The sequence below is a fragment of the Callospermophilus lateralis genome, chromosome 3 (assembly GCF_048772815.1).
Source record: "Callospermophilus lateralis isolate mCalLat2 chromosome 3, mCalLat2.hap1, whole genome shotgun sequence".
Lineage (NCBI taxonomy): Eukaryota > Metazoa > Chordata > Mammalia > Rodentia > Sciuridae > Callospermophilus > Callospermophilus lateralis.
In genome coordinates, this window is record NC_135307.1 from 115,790,783 (window position 1) to 115,812,089 (window position 21,307).

Below are 21,307 nucleotides of genomic sequence, written 5' to 3' on the forward strand. Positions count from 1 at the left end.
ATCCTCCTGTCTCAGCCTCCTGAACTGGGTGTGCACCATTACAGATGTGTACTATCATGCCCAGCTTACACAGCCTTCTTGAAGTTTCAGGTCTGATGTAAGCTCTAAATGATCTTTTATCCACTTTAGCAACATATCCAAAGAACTTCAGGCCTGACTTCCTACAGGAGTGCACTCCAGAACAGTGCACTGAACTTCTGAGGCCTTTGAATCCCTCATGAGGCCCTTCATACCTTGAGCAAGAGCGACGTGAATGCTTAGGCCTTGGAACCAAGGTGTGGTAGGCAGAGTAATGGCCCTCTGAGAACATCCAAGTCCTGATCCCCAGGTCCTGTGCATATATTACCTTACATCACCAATGAGATTTTTAACAGATGTGATTCAGTTAAGCATTTGAGATGGGGAGATTTTTCTGAATGATTTGGGCAGGCTCAACACTAAGCACAAGGGTACTTCTCAGTGGGAGAGGGAAGCCAGTGTGGGGTCATAGGAAGATATGAAGGTGGGGTGCTGCTGCCTTTGAAGTTGGAGGAAGGTAACTATATGCCAAGGAACACAGGTGGTTTCCAGAAACTGGAAAAGCCAAGAGAACAGATTCTCCTCTAAAGCCTCCAGAAGGGACATAGCCCTGCCAGCACCTTGATTTGGCCAGTGGACCCACTTCAGTCTTCTGAACTCCACAATTATAAAATGATAGATTTGTGTTGTTGGAAGTCATTAAATTTGTAGTAAATTTTTACACAATGATAGGAAACTAATGCACAAGAGAAAACACTCCTGCTACAGAGCAGTCTCAAGAGACCATCATCCAACCTAGTCAGAGCACAGCACAACATGCATTTGGTGGAGCACCTGGAAGCTCTAGCAACTGTACTATGACCCTGGGACCTGTCAATAGAATCCACTTCCCATAGTAATTAATGTATTTAGTCTTCAAGACCCTCCAAGCTTGGATCTTCTGTCCTCTGGTCATCAATGTCAAATTGTTGGAGTCCTTGAACCCGTGTCTTTTTTACTCATTGTTGTATGTTGAGCATGAGATAGATATCAGTAAGTACCAGGTAAATGGAAGATGAATGAGTGAATAAATACCATGAAGAATTATCTAAGTACATGTATTGCTCTTGATGATTTATTGAAAATCTTCAGCAAGAAAGACACCAAGTTGAGTTATGCACAGTATACAATTCAAACAAAACAGCAAATGGATACAAAACAGCATTTAATGCTTTGCCCACTCACGGTTTTATCAGGTGCAAACACAATCTGTATGATTTTCCTTACTTGGCTGATTCTTTTGATTCCTTCTGCGAGCATGTTTTCTTTGTATGTGTGCTTGCAGAGGGGGTTTCTGACAGTGCAACAGATCTGTTCTCCCCTGGGCACCTGCTTCTTCCGGCTTATTAAAATTTCGCTCACTCTTTAGAGAAGTAGCATGATTGTGTAAGCAAGGATATTCAGTGGGACTAGAATGAAGCAACAAATACAGACTTTAGCGACCTGAATGTAGTTTGACTCGTTCATATTTATTCCAACCTTGCTATTAAATAACAATTATTTTAAATATTAGAGTTTGTATTACCATCAAATATATTGGATAAGAGTGAGAGAGGTAAAATCCTATTTTAATGAAAATAAGTATCTCACTTATCAATAATCTGTTTCTGAAAAACAGAAGTTCTACCCCCAAACACTTCTTTTTAAATGGGGATAACATATTCCATAATGAAACAAAATTCTAAGATAATTTTCTAAAGCATTTGAAGCATGACAAAATGCCTATTCATGTAATTACTATTGTGTTTGCACACAATAAATATTTAAATGTTTAAAACATCACTCTCTAATCAAACAAAATTACAAAGTTTACAAAGTTTAAGTTAAAGTGGATCTAATGCCTACATGAAAATCCCAAACCTATAAAAAATATATAAGAAAACACAGAAAGAAATATTTGTGACTTTGGATTTTTTAGATGTGACACAAAAGCTCAATCTATGAAAGAAGAAATTGCTAAATTGGACTGAATCAAAATTAAGAACTTTTGATCTTCCAAAGTCACTAATAAAAGAATAAAAAGACAAGTCACAAACTTGGAGAAAACATTTGCAAATTACATATCTGACAAAGAATTCGATTTGGGAATACATATATAGAACTTTCAAAATTCAGTATGGGAAAATAAATAATCCAGTTTTAAAATGGGCAAAAGATTTAAACAGAGACTTTATCAAAGAAGACATATGGATGACAAATCTACACATAAAAATGTTCAACATCATTAGTCATTAGGGAAACACACTCTAAACATATTAGGATAGCTAACCTCAAAAAAAGAAAACCTAATAGTACTAAATGTGAATAAGGATGGGGAGCAACAGGAACTCTTGTTCATTGCTGGTGGCAATGTAAAATGCTGCAAACACTTTGGCAGTCTCTTGTAACTTTAAACTTACAATAATCACAAGACCTGCAATCTCTCTCCTAGATACTTATTCAAAATAAATGAAAATTTATGTTTGCACAAAAACCTATATGTCAATATTTATAGTGACTTTATTTACAAGAATCAGAATTTGGAAACTATTTGCATGTTCTATCCAAAAAATGGAATATTATCAGTAATAAAAAAGGAATTAATTATGATATATACATCAACATGATCTCAATGTGAATCTCCAATGTGTTGTGCTAAGTGAAAGAAACCAGATCCAAAAAGCTGTCTAATTCCATTTGTATGTCGTTCTGAAAAGATAAACTATAGAAACAGAAGCAGATCACAGTTTGCCAGGTCCTGGGGATGGGGTGAGCAGTCTACTACAAAGGGGCACAGGGGAATTTTTGGAGTGATCAAAATATTCTATATCTTGATTATTATGGTGGATACATGATTGTCAGCACTGTGCACTTTCCAAAAGGGTGAATTTTACTGAATTAGATCCAATTTTTACTAATTTTACTAAATTAGAACTTAATAAGCAACAGAAAGAAAACAAAAACCAGTTACTTTGGATGCAGTAGCATATATAGTTCCCACGACCTGTGTGGAGCCTCAGCATGCTTTTCAAAACATCTGTACATGAATCTGATGTTCTACCATTTGTATTTAGAAAAGGAGTTAAGACTCTTTGCATGTTGTTTGGTTAAAATGTTGCCTTGAGGCTTGTGCATGTAAATCTCATTTTTTTCCTATGTAAACATCAGCTAAAAATATATTGACAAACATGTAGGTTCAATAAAGTTTGGATATCAAAAACCCAGAGGGATTCTACTGGGAAAACAAACTGGAGAGACATTCTGCAGGGTATGTTGGTTTCAAGATTCTGCTGAACTCTATTTTTACCTCCTGGCTGACAGCCTGTCCCATCGCAAATTCTGTCGAATAAAAGTCCTCTTTATTTAGCATATTTTTTTTCAGGTCCTGAGTGTCAAACTAGAAAAAAAAAATAGAGAAACCCAAAAGAGCTAAGTAATTTAAAGATGATCTATTATTGATTAACACTAATACTGATTTCTATATCCAGTACCTTGAGAATGCATAGTCTTTTTATGTTCATGAAATATTTATAAAAAAATGTTTTAGACTAAGATCCTCTAAAATGTATGAGAACAAACTATATCCTCTGATTATAACTTAGTTTACTATAAAAAGATTATGGGAGAATAACCAAAAACTTCTAACTACTTGGAATAAAAATTACAATTACAGATTGTTTGGCAAATTTTAATATTGTGAATACATGTTGAAACTTACAGGATGCAGCCAAAGCAGTACTTGGAAAGGAATGTATAGACTTAAACATCTCAATTACCAAATAAGAAAAAATGAAAATGAGCAATAATGAATTAAGTAATCAATTGAATATTCTGGCATGTACTAATTAAACAGTAAGCAAGGAAATTAGAGAGAAACAAATTAAACAAGAAAAATAGAATAAAGGAAAACATTTACTTAAGTACTAAGTTTAAAAAATAGAAATTTTAAGCCAGATAGCTATATGGGAGGAGGGATGCAGTAAAACAGATTATCCACTAAATAGTCAATTCAGAAAGAGGGAAACCATAACCATATAAAATTTAGACTATAAAGGGAGATGCAGCCAAATACATGAAATTTAAAGAATTACAAAAGAATACTTTCTATATTATTCTGTTCATTTGATAACCTAGATGAGAGGTTAACCTAGATAACCTAGAAAAAACATAAATTATTAAAAATATGTAAGAAGTATAAGCCCAGGAGGCATTATTAAAGCAATGGTAAAAAGTATGGTTTTGGAGCCAGACACTCCCCATTTTAGGCCTAAACAACTGCTGCTGCTGCTGCTGCTGTTCCTCCTCCTCCTCCTCCTCCTCCTCCTCCTCTCCTCCTCCTCCTCCTCCTCCTTCATTTCTTCTCATTCAGTCTTAAGGTCTTCCACTATGATTACTTCTCCTCTTTTGCAGTGCTGTGGACTGGACCAGGACCTCACACATGCTAGGCAAGCACTTGGCTACTGGACTATATCCCCAGGTCCATGCACAAATTAATATTGTTAAAATGTCTATACTACTGAAGGTAATCTGTAGATTCATTGCAATCTTGATCAGAAGTCCAATGTTATTTGTTACAGAATAGAAAAAAAATCCTAAAATTCAGATGGAAACAAACAAACCAAAAAAGTGCCAAAGCAATTTTGAGACAGAGAACAAAGCTGGAGGCATCACACTACCTGATTTCAAATTATGCTAAAAAGCTTTAATAATCAAGAGAGTGTGGTACTGGCCTAAAAACAGACATATAGACCAATGGAACAGAATAAAACATCTAGAAATAAATCAATGCATATATGGTTAATTGTTCTTTGACAGAGGTATCGAGAACACAAAAGGAGAAAGGATGGTCTTTTCAAAAACTGGTGTTGGGCCAAAACAGGCTGGTAGACCAGTGGTACAGAATAGAGGACACAGAGACTAACCCACAAAATTACAACTACCTTATATTAGACAAAGGTGCCAAAAGCATGCACTGGAGAAAGGATAGCATCTTCAACAAATGGTGCTGGGAAAACTGGAAATCCATATGCAACAAAATGAAATTGAATCCCTATCTCTCACCATGCACAAAAGTTAACTCAAAATGGATCAAGGACCTAGGGATTAAACCAGAGACTCTGCATCTAATAGAAGAAAAAGTTGGCCCTAGTCTCCATCACGTGGGGCTAGGCCTCAACTTCCTTAATAAGACACCTATAGCACAAGAATTAAAACCAAGAATCAACAAGGTTTTTTCTCAGCGAAAGAAATAATATGTGACGTGAATAGGGAGCCTAAATCCTGGGAACAAATTTTTACCCCTCACACATCAGATAGAGCTCTAATCTCTAGGGTATATAAAGAGCTCAACAAGATAAGCACCAAAAATCAAATAATCCTATCAATAAATGGGCCAAGGACCTGAACAGACACTTCTCAGAAGAGGATATATGATCAATCAACAAATATACGAAAAAATGCTCATCATCTCTAGCAATCAGAGAAATGCAAATTAAAACTATGCTAAGATACCATCTCACTCCATTAAGAGTGGCAGCCATTATGAAGATAAACAACAAGTGCTGACGAGGATGCGGGGAAAAAGGTACACTCATACACTTTGGTGGGACTGTAAATTGGTGCAGCCAATTTGGAAAGCAGTATGGAGATTCCTTGGAAAGCTGGGAATGGAACCACCATTTGACCCAGCTATTCCTCTTCTGGGACTATACCCAAAGGACCTAAAAACAGCATACTACAGGGACACAGCCACATCAATGTTTATAGAAGCACAATTCACAATAGCCAAACTGTGGAGCCAACCTAGATGTCCTTCAGTGGATGAATGAATTTTAAAAAAAAATGTGGCATTTAATCACAATGGAATATTACTCAGCAATAAAAAAGAATAAGATCATGGCATTTGCAGGGAAATGGATGGCATTAGAGAAGATTATGCTAAGTGAAGTTAGCCAATCCCAAAAAATCCAATGCTGAATGTCTTCTCTGATATAAGGAGGGTGACTCAAAATGGGGTTGGGAGGGAGAGCAAGGGAGGAAGATTACCTCTAGAAGGGAATAAGGGTGGGAGGGAAAGGGAGGGAGAAGGGGAATAGCATGGATGGTGGAAGGAGACCCTCATTATTATACAAAATACATATATGAAGATGTGAATTTGGTGTCAACATAGCTTATATACAATCAGAGATATGATAAATTGTGGTATAAGGGTGTATTAAGAATTGTAATGCAAATAATAATAAGAGAGCTCATGTATAATGGCATAATTTGGCATGAACATACTTTATATACAGAGTTATGAAAAATGGTGTTGTGAATGGAAATTATGATTGTAATGCATTCCACTATTGTCACGTATGTAAGAAATAAAAAAATTTAAATCAAAGAAAAATGTAAAAAAAAAACAAACCTGGTGTTGGGAAATCAGGATATCCACATGAAGAATGAAATTGGATCCTTATATTGCACCACATACCAAAATCTACTCAAGATGAATTAAAGATGAATATAAAACCTTTAACTATAAATTACTAAAAGAAAAACAAACAAGGAAATAGATTTATGACATTGGTACGGGCAATGGTCTCTTGAATTTATCTCTCCATACTTTGATAGCCAAAGTGAAAATAGACAAATGGGATTGCATCAAACTTAAAATCTCCAATACAGCAAAGGAATCAATCAACAGAGTGAAGAGACAACATATGTGGAATGGGAGAAAATATTTGCAAATCTTATATCTGATAGTTCATATCCAAAACATATAAGGAAGTCAAACAACTCAATAGCAAGAAGACAAATAAACTTGTTAAAAAATGAGCCAAGGACTCGAATAGATGGCAACAATATGTGAAAAAAAAATTCAATAACCTCAATCATCAGGGAAATGTAAATAAAAACCATGATGAACCTTGTATTTGTTAGATAGCTATTTGTTAGATAGCTAAACCTAACAAGTTTTGGCAAGGAGGTAGAGAAAGGAAACCCTTATACACCTTTGTTTGAAATGTAAATTGGTAGTCATTGTGGAAAACAGTATGGAGGTTCCTCAAACAATTAAAACTGTAACTATCCTATGATCCATCAATCCCAGTAGTTATTCAAGGGAAATGAAATCAGTGTGTTGAAGAGACATATACAACTCTGTGTGTTCGTTGAATCATTACAACGGCCAAGACATGGAAAATTCCATCATTTGCTATGACATGGATGAACCTGGAGGACATCCTGTTAAGTGAACTGAGTCAGAGAAATGTGGAATCCAAAAAAGTGGAACTCAGGGAAGCATGAAGAAGAATAATGCTTGCTAGGGCTGGGGTGAGGGGAAATGGGAAAATGTTCATCAAAATGTACTGCTATCTTTTGGATATGCTTTGTCCCCCTAGGTTTCATGTGTTGGGAGTTTGTTCTCCAATTTGGTGGTATTAAGAAGTGGTGGAATCTTTGAGAGGTGGGGCATGATGGGAGCTAATGAGGTCATTGGAGGCATCACCCGTGGAGGGAATTAATGCTAGTCTCACAGAGAGAGTTAGTTCTCCTGAGAATCACTTTTATTAAAGAGCAAGGCTGCCCCTCCACTCTCTGGCTTACCATATCACCATGCAATCTCCTCCACACATGTTCCTATCCACTATTGTGATGCCATTTGCATGATAGCCCCATAAAAGGTCACATAGATGGAGCTGCCCAACCTACTTTCAGTCTCCAAAACTGTGAGCTAAATAAATCTCTTTTTCAAATAAAATATCCAGCTTCAGATATTTTGTTATAGCAACAGATAATTAACAAATACAGGCACAAAACTCTAGTGTTAATATAATTAAGTTAAAAAAATGCACGTGAAGTGATGGATAGTTTAATCAGCTATCATTTCACACCATACATTTACATTAAAACACCACAATGTACACCGTAAAAATATTCAATTTTATTGGTCAATTATACTTCAATAAAGCTGAAGGAAGAAAATCCTATCATTTGTGACATGGATGCAATTAGCAGACATTATAAATGAAATGAGTCAGGCACAGAAAGACAAATATTGTAGGATTTCACTTATATGTGGAAATGAAAAAGGTTAAACTGATAGAAGCAGAGAGTTGACTGGTGGTTGCCAAGGAATTGGGGGAAGTAGTGGCAGAGAAATGGAAAGAAGGTGGTTGAAGGGAACAAAGTTTTAGTTAGGACAAATAAGTTCTGGAGATCCATTATACAGCATTTTATTTTGTTGAAAAATGCATTCAATTTTTTAAATATCTACATACACATTGGGACAATTATTAGGGATGCACGTTACCTGACTAGCAGATCACACAAGAGGAAGCATTTAAGTCTGTCTAAAGATGTAGCCGACTATTATTTAATTCTCAAAAAAAAAAAAAAAGAAAGAAAGAAAGAAAAGAAATTTGGATCTACTACTTTGGTGGTCAACCCTAAGTGGTCTTTCCATCAGTTGTCTCAGCTGGCTCCTGGGGTTGCCTGTTGTAGTGCTCCTTAGGGGCCCCAACAGCAGTTGTTAGCCTTAGATCCCTGATAGTGGCCTTTCATGGGAAGAGCAATCAGCTGGCAGCCAATCCCCTAGAATCCTTCAAGCCAAGATTATCTCTCCCAGACAGCATGGTAGATCATTCTTGGGTTCCCAAAATTTACTAAGAGAGTTGGAAAAGATTTAAAACTTTTTTTAAAAACCTTTATTTATTTATTTATTTATTTTTATATGGTGCTGAGGATCGAACCCAGGGCCTCACATATGCTAGGTGAGCTACCGCTGAGCCACAGCCCCAGCCCTTAAAACTTTTTTTAAGGAAAATAATAAGACAAAAAGAAACAAACGGAAGAGGAATATTTGTTCATTATGCAGCACTCAGAAAGATGTAAAGGAGAAAGTAAATATAACTGAAAGGCCCATCACTCAAAGATTAATATTTGTTATATTTTAAAGAGTTACACATAAAGTTAATTTTAATGGTTGCATGAATTTTTTTTTTTCCCTAAGGATGTAGCTTAGATGTATTTAATTTGTTTTGATGTACTAGAATTTATTTAACCAATCCTTTTCTGGAAGGTTATGGCACAGCTGGAACAAGAAATCAAATGTCAGACTTCCGTTTCTCCAGCCTTTAGTAGGCTCTGTCCATATACTGTGCGATGATGGCTTCCAGGAACCCTAGATTCACTTTCTGTAGATTTATCAATCTGTGTCAGAGATTGCTATTAATCTGTTCAGTATCCTAAGAAAATTCCAATTTTATGGGAATCAGTTTGCCTGGGTAAAAACTATATTTGTGATGTCCTTACAAGTAGGACTTGGTTCTGGCCAAAAATAAAAGTTATGAGGTGGAGTTTATGGGTAAAGTTTTTTAAAGGATAGTCACTCAACTGGCATTCAACCTTTTCCCCTGTCTCTTTTTCTTCTTTTTCCTGTCTGGCACATGAATGGGACTGCTGGAGCTAACTAACTCCGTGTTAGTTACTTTTGAGGAGGGAAATTACATACTAACAAAGTTAAACCAGAAAGACAAAAGAATCTCCGATCACTGATGGACACATAGAACTGTTGGACCATTCTGGAATGCCTATCTCAAACATTTTACAGGGGAGAATAAGCCCCTCTCTTCTTTATGACTCTGTTACTTGAGTTTTTCTGTTACATATAGCTACTTCAATCTACCTGATGCACATCATCAGCAGAAAGAGTAGGCTGTACAAATAACTCTGACACTAAAAAAAGTATCAAGGAATAACCTAATTTTACTTAAGTTTCTGCCTGTCCCTCCCTGAGGCCATGGATATGGTATACCAGTTAGGATACATGTTGTTCCAAGAAACAAAAGAAAACCCAATTTAAAATAGAAGACCAGCATTGCTGGTAGGAATGTAAAATGATGTTACTGCCACAGACAATAGGATAGCAGCTCTTCAAAAAAATTAACAATGGAATTAACATATGATCTAGCACTTTCCTTTCTCCCCAAACAATTTAAAAGCAGGGACTCAAACAGATCTCTGCACAACCATATTCACATTGTTGACAATAGACAAAGGAGGGAAGCTACCCAAGTGTCCATCAATAAATGATAAACAGCACGTGGTGTATACATGCAATAGACATTAGTCAGCCTTTAAAAGGAAGGAGATTCTGACACATGCTACAACATAGATAAACCTTGAGGACATTATGCTGAGTGAAATCAGCCAGTCAGAAAAGGACACTGTATGATTCCATTCACATAAGGTACTTAGAGTAGTCAAATTCCTAAGACAGAAAGTAGGTCATTGGATGCCAAGGGCGGGAGGGAGTGATTGTTTAATGGGCAAAGAGTTCCTATTTGGGATGATGGAAAAATTCTGTTGATGCTGTAACAAATCACCACAAATGTAGTGGTTTAAACAACACAATTGTTTTACTTTCCAGTGACTCTTCTGGGCAATGGGGGTAGACATCGAGATGCCAGTTGGCTGCATCCATCTGGAGGACCTAATGCAGAGTTCCCTTCCATGTTTCTGGAGGTCTCTGCACTCCTCTGCTTATGGCTCCTTCTCCCACCTTCAACACCAGCAGCACAGTGTTTCTGACCCTGCTTCCTTGGTCCCTGTCTCTTACTCTTCTGCCTTCCTCTTTCACATTTAGGGAATTTGTAATTATATTGTACATCTACCCCCAATAATCCAGAGGAATCCCCTTATCTTAAAGTCCATCTGAATTGCACTTGCTAATTTAATTCTCTTTGCTGTGTAACCTCGAATCTCCATAAATCCTGGGTACATGGGAATCTTTGCAGAGCTGCTGTTCTGCATATCACAGAGGGAACTTCTTCAACCTGAGAAAGGGCAGCTACAAAACCCCCACAGCTAACATCATATTTAGTGGTGAAAGGCCAAAGATTAAGATTGAGACAAGGATGTCCATTCTTAAGGACATTGTGCCAGAGCATGTGGCAAAAAGAAAAAGCTCCTGGATTAAAAAGGAAGAAATGTAACTATCTTCCATTTACAGACAACATGATCTTACTGATAGAAAACTCATAAAGAATCAACTAAAAACTACTAGAACTAATAAATTTAGAAAAGCTAGAGAATGCCAGGTAAATATTTAAAAATCAATTATATTTCCATTCACTAGTAATGAAAAATCTTAAAATTAAGAAAACAACTTCATTTACAATAGCATTGAGAAGAATAAAATACCTAGGGAGGAATGTAATAAAAGGAGAACAAATTTATAATCTGAAGACGACAAAAGATTTAATGAAATTAAGAAAGATCTAAATAAATGTTTCAGATCACAGCGTGCTTCTAAGATCACAAGAATTAATGGCAATTAATTAGATGGCAATAATACTATTGGTCTACAGATTCAATGCATTATTTATCAAAATGCCAGCTTGCTGTTCCTGCCCCCACCCCTGCCCCAAATTTGGCAAGTTGATCCTAAAACGTATATGGAAATGCAAGAAACCCAGAGCGCCAAAACAATTTTGAGAAAAAATGAAGTTGGAAGACTATATTTCCCCTTTTCAAACTGCAATTTTCAACACTGTGTACTGACATAGGATGAATGTCTAGATCAATCAAACAGAATGGAACATCCAGGAGTACATTGTCACATATATGGCCAGTGATTTTCAGAAAGGGCATCAAGACAGCTAGGGGAAAGAATAGTCTTAAAGCAAACAGCCTTTGAATAGGGAAAAGAACAAATCTTCCTATATAAAGCAATGAGATTGGATTCCGACTTCACACCATATATACAAATATTAAGTCAAAATGAGTAACAGACCTAAATCAGACAGCCAACTGTACAACTCTCAGAAGAAACCACCGGAGCACAGTCTCTTGCCTTGAGCTTGTGTGCAGACAGCATCAGAGTTGCTGAGTGCAGAGTTGCTGAGTGCAGCTGGCCTGGGTGATCACTGACGGGCAGCCCGCCATCTTCACCAACACATAGGTATGTTGCCCTTCTTGTCACAAGAAGAGCAACACACCTATGTGTTGGTGAAGATGGCGGGCTGCCTGTCAGGGTTATCTTACCCCAGGGTTCCAGGACATGGTCCCAGGTAAGATGGAGGGTAAGAGGGGCCCAAACACTGCCCTTCATCCCTCTATCATCACAGCATGCCAACAATTACACCTGGATTTTTCCAGACAACTTGTATTTCCTCAAATTCTCTCTTGACCCTCTGCAACAAGAAGCTGCCATTGAAGAGCTGCTTTCTTTTCTACTCCTTCTCTCCAACTAAAAATACAGATATAAAAAGATGAAAACAAGAGCAAATCTTTGTGATGTTGGGTTAGGCAAACCTTCTTAGTTATGACACTAAAAGCTCAGATGACAAAAGAAAATCTAGATAAATTGGACTTCAAAGTTGAAACTTTTATGCTATCAAAAGATACCATTAAGAAAGTGAGAAGACAGCTCCCACAGAATTGGAGAAAATATTTGCAACTCATATATCTGAGAAGGGTCTGGTATCCAGGCTGAATAAAGAACTCTTGACAGCTCAACAATAAAAAGGGGAACAACCCAATTAGAGTATGGGCAAAGGATCTGAATAGACATTTTTCCAAAGAAGATAGGCAAGAGGCCAATAAACACTTGAAAAGATGCTGAGCATGACTAGCCATAAGGAAATGCAAGTCAAAACCACAGTGAGAGGGGCTCGGGTGGAGATCCATGATAGCACACTTGCCTAGCTTGGGAGGCCCTGGGTTCCTCAGCATCACAAGAAATTAAGAACATAAATACATGTATATATGTACAGATGTGTGTGTATACATAGGTAAGTGTGTGGATACAGATATAGATTCCTGGCCCCACCTGATCATTCTGATTCTACAGGGGTAGGGCCCAGAGACTCTTTTTAATAAAGTGCTCTGGATGATTGGTGACTTTAATTCAGCTAGTTGGGCATTTGGAAACCACTTTCATAATTCACTAATTCCTCGTTTTATAATATCCAGTCTGCTATTTACTGCTCTATTGAGCATTTTATTTTAACTATGTTTTTCATCTTTTAAAAACTCTTCCTTGTTCTCAAACTGCTCCTTTTTCATGACAGTTTTTTTTTTCTGTTTTTATCACTGCAATGTCCTCTCATATCTCACCAAGAATACTAATTAGACAATTTTGTTGTTGTTGTTTCTCTCTCTCTTTCTTTTGCCCTGTATTATTTTCTGTGTGTGTCCAGAGTGTTTGTGTTCTAAGAAGCGTTTCCTCTCCCTTGACTTGCAGTGTCTGGGTTAAGAATGCTCAGTGTGGCAGGGTCGCTGTGCCCAAAGAGGCAACCCGCGAGGATAAAGACTTGGGCTACAGTGACGATACCTCCTTGTCAGGGCTGGAAATTTCCCTCAGCAAGCACACAACAAGTGCCTTAACCAGATTCTTCTAAAGCAGTAGTTCTCCACCTTGGCTGCTTATTAGAATTGAGCCAGGGGACTTTTTAAAACTCCCAGTGCCCGGGCAATACCCAGAACAATAAAATCAGGACTCTCTAGAGCTGGGTCCTAGGTATCTGTGTAGTCTAAAAGCTTCCCAGGTGATTCCAACGTGTATATAAGGTTGCAAATTGCTGTTATAATCTAAATCAACACATCTCAAAAAGTCATGTGATATGAAGCACTCGGGATGTTGTGTAAAGCAGATCCTGATTCATAAAGTGGCATGGAGCTTGGTTTCTAACAAGCTTCTATGTGGTGCCCATGCTGCTGGTCTAGGATCCATACTTTGAATATTAAGACTCTAAAGCAATGGGTCTAAAAGTGAAGCGACCAGACCACTACCAGCTGCAGCAATCTGGGAGCTCCTCAGAAATTCAGGTTCTTCAGACAGAACCCAGACCTCCTGAATCAGAAACTCACAGGTGAGACCCAGTGTCTGTTTTCACAGCCTCTCTTTGTTATCTGGAAGCTTGCTTGTCTGAAAACCTACAGCAGAAGTAAGTACCTTCATCAGATTCACTCGGTTCTTCACCCAGCACATTCATGACCCCACCCCAGCCCGCCCCATCAGATGCTCAGAGAGGGAAACTGCAGATTCTATATGTTTAACAAGTTTCCCATGTGATACCAATGCACACTAACATTAAAGAACTACTGTCTTCTCATGCCTTTCCTTTGCTAGGCCTCTGAGAATATTTCAACGTCCCAACACTAAAGCAGTTTTGGTAATTTAGATGCCTTCGGCTATTTCTACCTGGTTAATTACCTGTGTAGAAGCTTAACATGATTAATTCAGGTGGATACCATCTTGGAAGTCCCATAGAACCCTATAATTATGTGTGAAATATACATTTAATTTAAGCACAGGGGTAAAGATTACCTTGATGATGCTTAGGGCCCTAAGGGTATGCAGAGCAGATTTTTGAGCAGAACATAGAAGCTGTTCCCTCCTAGGCCTATGCCACAGCCATCTGGTGCTGGGAGAAGTCTCACTATTTAGGCTTTCCTGATTCCCAAGTCAGTCTTGATAGCATCCAATTAGTCTTAATGCCGTTGGTTTGCCTTAACTCAGGAAAAAAGTAGAGTCTCTGTAGATAATGCCTAGTAGAGATATAGGTGTAATGATTTGGATAATTTGACCATAAAATGTGCAAATGAAATGTAATTTTTCTCCTAAATGTTTTGGGGGTCTGATTTATCAATATCTCATTGGTCTCTTGCTTTGGCTCTTACAGAAACTGGGTCTCTATGTATGTGTTTGCTTTTGCAAGTAGTACATTTTAATGTGCTATGCCATGATGTGTTAAACAAATGGAGAGACTTTGATTCCGAAATTCTTTTTTTCCTCTGTACTAGCCAAGCATTTCAAATGATTTGGCTTCGACTTCAGTGTTTCTTTGGAGAACTGACTTTTTTTTTTTTTTTTGGCCTAAGACATTACCAAAAAAAATCAACTCCAAAGCACCAATGGAACAGACAAAGCACCTCTAAAAGTGCCCACCCCACCCCTGGGCAGAGAAAGTAAAATCAAAATAACTCAGAACAGCTCAATAGGCCATCCCTGGTGAGCTGAAAATAGTTCTTTAGGGGCACATTTCTTACCCGGGGCTTCCTTTCCACTGCTAGTCCCTGGGCTGGAACTGGAAAGGGGCCAGGCTTCAGCACCTCCTTGCTTTTGATTGCTGTTTATCCCCTGAAACATGATTGTCTATAATTATGTATAATCTCTCCCTTGTTTACTCTTCTCCACCGAAGCTTGAATGTGGTGCAATTGTGTCTCTCTCTGCTGTACCCAGGCATAGCAAGAAAATGTTTCCTGTATGTTCAGCTTTTTTTTTTTTTTTTTTTTTTTTTGGTACTGGGGATTGAACCCAGGGGCACTTTAACACTGAGCTTCATTCCCAGTCCTTTTTATTTATTATTTTGAGACAGGGTCTCAATAAGTTGCTTAGGTCCTTGCTAATTTGCTGAGACTGGCCTTGAACTTGTGGTCCTCCTGCCTCAACCTCCTGAACTGCTGGGATTACAGGTGTGTTCTACTGCTCCTGGCTGGATTTTCAATTGTTTAAGGAGCTAGGGATAGAGCTCAGTGGTAGAGCACTTGCCTAGCATTTGGGAGGACCTGGGTTGAATTCTCAGGAAGGCAGGAAGGCAAGAAGGAAGGAAGAAAGGAAGGATGGGAAGGAGGAAAGAAGGAAGAAAGAAAGGTATTCTCAGCTTGTCCCTTCATTCTCAGAAACCTGACATTCTGGCAATTCCTAAACTGATTCATCAACATCAGTTGGTGCCAATCACTGTGTAAGTGCCTTGGAAGAATTAAAAGCTAAACCCAAACCCAAACCCAAAGCTCCTGAACATTTCCCAGAATAAGTGTCTTTTTATGTGAAATGTGTGATAACTTATTGGAAGAGAGTGTAATTGAGAACACCATGGGAGGAAATAAAACTACTCTTCTTTTCTTGACTAACAACATATCAGTCATCAATATTTTCCCTCTCTTAGTCACATGCTAGTTTTATTTCTGATAGTGCACTAATTATGAGGAGCAGAGTATATTTGAGGCAAGGGTCCAGAAGTATCCTATTTAGCATTTGGCACTAAAGACCATCTATATTTTCTTCTTTCAAAGAAAGTAAAATGGAGCTCCTTACATGCAAAGCAGACCTCTAACACCAGAACAGGCACATGAATACAAGAGTGCAAGGGTATGGACCATTAGTGAGGCTCCATGCACAGTTGCACATAATCCCATAGTCTGAGGACCCTGGACTTGGTTTGATGCCCTCCCATCACCACCTTGATGCTCAATAATTTTTGAACAAATGATACTAAATATTCATTTAGCTCTGGATCCCACAAATTATGTAGTTGTCCCTGCATATTGCATATACCCTAGAATGCATGTTCCCATGTCATTCTTACCACTGTGGAGCCTGAACATTCACCCAGAGTCTGACAGCACAGAGGGAGAGAGGGGAGAAGGAAGAATGTGTGTGTGTGTGTGTGTGTGTGTGTGTGTGTGTGTGTGTGTTTTCATGTGCTAATGACTTTTGTGGCACTCCTCCAACCTGTGTTTAGATTTCTTTAACATGTTATTAATCTTGTCAAGTTTCAGCCTAGCTCCTCCAAATAGAACTGACCCCAGAAACATCCTGACAGTGGGCTGTTCCCCTTTCTTGGGGCATTTCTGAGAGTGTACTAAGGGGATATTTGTCCCCCTCAGAGGGAAACTGCTAATTCCCAGGGATTGGGTTTAGAGAACTGATATAAATTTGCTTTTGCATTTCCTAAAGAGACATGTTTGATTAACATATCCCAAGGGAGGGGAGGTGAAGCCTGTTTGCCAAATCACCAGAGAAGTATACAAGGGGATCTGGTATCCGCTCCCTCAAACCTTAATTTTCAGGTTCCAAAAGGAGAGAGGAGAAAGTCACTTCCTGGGCTATGAAGAGATTTGTCCCATTTCTTAAAAGGGCCATGAGGGGAAAGAGGCCCTCCGGCCTGTCTACACAGCCCATGGTGACTAAGAAAAATTCATTTTCCTTTGATACACCCCTTTGAGTTGTCTTACAACATTTGCTTTGTATTTGGTGAGGCAAATATTGGCAAGGGAATTAATTTAAAGAAAAAAGGCACAAAATCTTAAAAGCCAGATCTTTAAAAAGCCTGGAAGAAAATACACCAAAATGTTATAGCACTTGAGTTTGGATGGTAGGATAATGACTGGGATTTTTCCCCCTCTTCTTGTTACTTCTGGTTTTTCAAAAAAATTTACAGACATGACTTATACTTTTCACACCATAAAAAATAAGCTTACTTAACAATTTATTTGAGATGGAAGGCTTAGAATTTTAAAATATAGAGCTGTGGGCACACATTTAAGCATGTTTGGGTCATTGGCTTAGGCTGAGAGCTCTTCTGTCCGATTCCGGCACTGAGCCTTGGTGAAGAAGGTAGAAAATCATTTGACTTCCACTCCTCATTGCAGCATTTTTTAATCTTAGGTGATATTTGTATGCAAACAGAAATGTGAGTTCATGGCCTGTAGAGTTCATTTGTACCTACTGAACATTCCCACCTGAATCTCCTGTTATTCCTCTGCTGTTCCCAGGGTGGAGGGAATCAAAGCCATAAAAAGCTAGATGTGACATCAGACCCCAGAGAGACACAGATGTCCTCCCCAGAACAGAGTCCTTGCTCTTACACAGGCAACAGAAACATGAGGACTGACTTTGTAAAATTACCTGGCATGTGTAAGTAACAATGTTTGTGAGAAAGTCTTTCAACCTTTTTTCCAAGAAGGGCTAGTGGCTCTTTCAAGTACCAATTATAAATTTCCAAACCCTAGACATTTGGGTGCCAGGCTAAAACAGGGCCTGTTCGTGCTAAGACTTGTAGTAAATTGCAACAGTGTGGAAAGTGGGTGGTTTGTTTCCCAGAGTTCAAGCAGGGACTGCAACTGCCAGTCACATATCTTCCAGAGGCTTCTTCTCCATGGGCCTCTCAGTGACTCCAAGACACGAAATAGCATTCATAGGCTCCTGGAAGGGGCTGGCCAGGGGAGTGACCAGCAGGAGACAGAACTCAGGCCTGCAGGCTCTCGGCTCATCAATAAAAAAGTAACTGCTTAATGCGGCTTCCAGCTATGAGGAGAATATAAATGAACACTCTGTTCTTCCAAAGGCCTCTAATCTGAGGCACCAGGGGATGATGCATATGTATGCGTTAAATTTATCTATAAAGAGTCAGGACTTGTGGATGTCCCTTTATGGCTTACAAGTCAAAATGTGTATAGCACTGGAAGTTAACTTCACAGATACGGCCTTGTTTCAAACAAAAGATCACTGGGCTGTCACAGAGAGACGTGTGAGGGAAAAAAAAAAATGGTATGAAACGCCTCAGGATGGCAGCATATGGGGTAATCATCAGCATTCAGTGTGTTTTACACATGCATGTACCTGTGTGTTTGTGCCTCCGTCAGATGAATAGCACCACAAACTGATATTTAAGTGATTAGTGTATTTGAGATTTTACTGGCTCTGGCAGAGGTGGCATATGAAAGAAGGGTTGGGAAGGCTGAAAGGAGTCTGTAGGTTGCAAATAAAAGAAGGGTGTGCTGTTTCTATAGGTATCTGGGAGGTATTGGGTATGGAGGGGAATGCCTAAATTAGCCCCCATCATCTGAAGCCAGATCAAATCTGGCTGCAGGCTTATCTGAACCTGGTGACTACAAAGGTTGAGGGGCAGATTTAGCAAACAACCTGGCACTTCAAGGGTTGATATCAGAAAAAAAGAAATGAAGTTAGATAGACCCTCTACATACCCTGCACCCCCCCACCCCCATCCCCCCCCACCCCGTCAAATAAAGGCTTAAATCAAAGGGAAGGCATGGTCTTTTTCCTAGCACATTACTGCAGGAGTAAGCAAGAGACATGTTGGTGCTAGCACAAGTGGGGGTGCCTAGACTCTACCCGGAATGCTAGGCAGAGAAGGACAACCTGGATTTTTACATATGTTGGTACAATTGGTACTAGGAACTACTCTATCCCAGAACAGGGGAAAAAGCTCTAAAACAAAGACTGAGACTGATCATCTTTTCAAGAGGCACCCATAAGAATAGTGACACTGACTAGATGTGAGGCCCAGGCCAGGGCAAGGAAAGATCATGGACTATCAGAAAGAGAACTAGTGACACAGGAAGCTTGCAAGTCCAAGGGCTGATTTGGAATGCTTGAAGGTTTTCTCTGTTAGTGGAAGCCACAGTTGATACCAGTTAAAGCAAGGGCTATGTAGAGAAGCTGGGACAAGTTTTTTTGATTTTTGTTTTTTGGGGTTTTTGTTTTTGGTTTTTTTTTTTTGGTTTTTTTATTTTGTTTGCATACAGGGGATTGAACCCAGGGCCTCATGCATGCTTGGCAAGCACTATACCACTGAACTACAGCTCCAGTAGTTCTGAAGAGCTGTTGCTAAATGAAAACTTGCAAATTACTGTACAAAAAGCAGAGACTGTGGCATCAGAGAAATCAAACTTGCTTACCACCTTTGTGAGCTTGGCTTAGTTAACCCACTGGAGCCTCAGTTTCCTTGTCTTTTAAACTGTGTATAATAAAACCTACCTCACTGGGCTAGTAGGAGTACTTAACAAAATGTTGACAAAGGGTAGGCATTCAAAAAATGTTAGTTCCCTCTCCTTCATTTTATATACTATTCAATCTTCTTGATTCAGATCATGTACTAATTTTATCCAGTAATGTTATTTCTTAATAACTCCTTTTTGACTTTAAAAGTAATAGAGGGTAAAGGTGTGCACAGACCCCATCTCACCGCTGACCATGCCTGCTATTCTGAGACCTCCTTCCTGCTGTGGTAAAACGGGTTAGGCATGCAGGGCTCTCCTCAATGCTGCAGAGCTGACAGGAGAGCCCCATATTTTGGTTTTGACCTGAATCACTCTTTTAGAATAGTCTTGAGAACTGCATCTCTCTTCGGGAGAGCCAGTTATAACTTTTAGTTGGATTACTGTCATTCTTTGACCTAATAATACCCAGTAATAAGGCTCTTCTCAAATCTTTAAGAAGTTGTCCTGCTCAGTCTGCACTGCCTACACTCTTGGACACACTACAACTGACTTTATTCTAATTTGCACAGCCAATAACTTTGGGATCAGTTCACTGTTTTGAAGATACACTGAAACTAGGTCAGCCTCTTATGCAAGGCTAAAATCAACACATAATATTGAAGAAAGCAGCTGACAAACATAAATATATAGCTAAGTTCTTTGAGTGATTTTGTTTTTCTTAGCTAATATATTCTAATGATTTAAAAAATCAAAACAATATAAAAAGTTTACAGTGAAAGATTTCTTGCCCATTCTTCTCCGTCTTGTTCTGCATCCCTGCCCCCAATACACCCCCATCCCCACCCGGCCTGGAGACAATCATTTTTACTACTTTGCATTTCCTTCCAGTTTTCTTTACATCCACCACAAATGTATATTTGTGCCTTGTCCCTTTCTTGCCCATATACTTATTCTATATCTTGCTTTTTTCACTTGGTAATACAACTTGTGAATTTTAATACATCAATATTAGAGTCCTTATGTGTTTTTCCTGTTGTTTTACAAATACATAAATTCTATTGTTTGTTTTTACTTTAGTTCAATCAGATCTCAACTGATGGACACTTAGGTTGTTTTCAATCTTTGCAGAGACAAACAATGCTATAATAACTTAGGCATCTGTCATTTTGTACATGTGCAGGTGAATCTGTAGGATGAATTCCCAGAAGTAGTCTTGTTGGGTTAGAAGATCAATGCATTTATGTTTTAACAGATACTATCAACTTACTCTCCCCAAGGTTGGAGAAGTATGAATGTTCCCAACAGTATATAGGGAAATGTCTGTTTTCCCAGAGCCTCACTAACAGTATTTGTTGTCATATGTTTGGAATTTTGCCAATCAGATATATAAAAATTTATATCAACATTGTTTAAAATGGCATCTCGTTGCATTTCTTTTATGATGAGTTGTAGGATGAAATCTTTTTGTCTGTTTAAGAACTGTTTGCATTTTTTTCTCTGTGAGTAATTCATATCCTTTCTTTCTATTGAGTCCTTGGTCTGTATGTATGTATTTATTTATTTATTCAGTACTGAGGATTGAATCCAAGGATGCTCAACTACTGAGTTACATTCCCATCCATTTTTATTTTTTACTTTGGGATAGGGTCTCAATAAGTTGCTCAGGCTGGCCTTCAACTTGCAATTCTCCTGCCTCCGCCTCTGGAGTAGCTAGGATTATAGGTGTGGACCTGGCTTTCTTGGTCTTTATCTTAT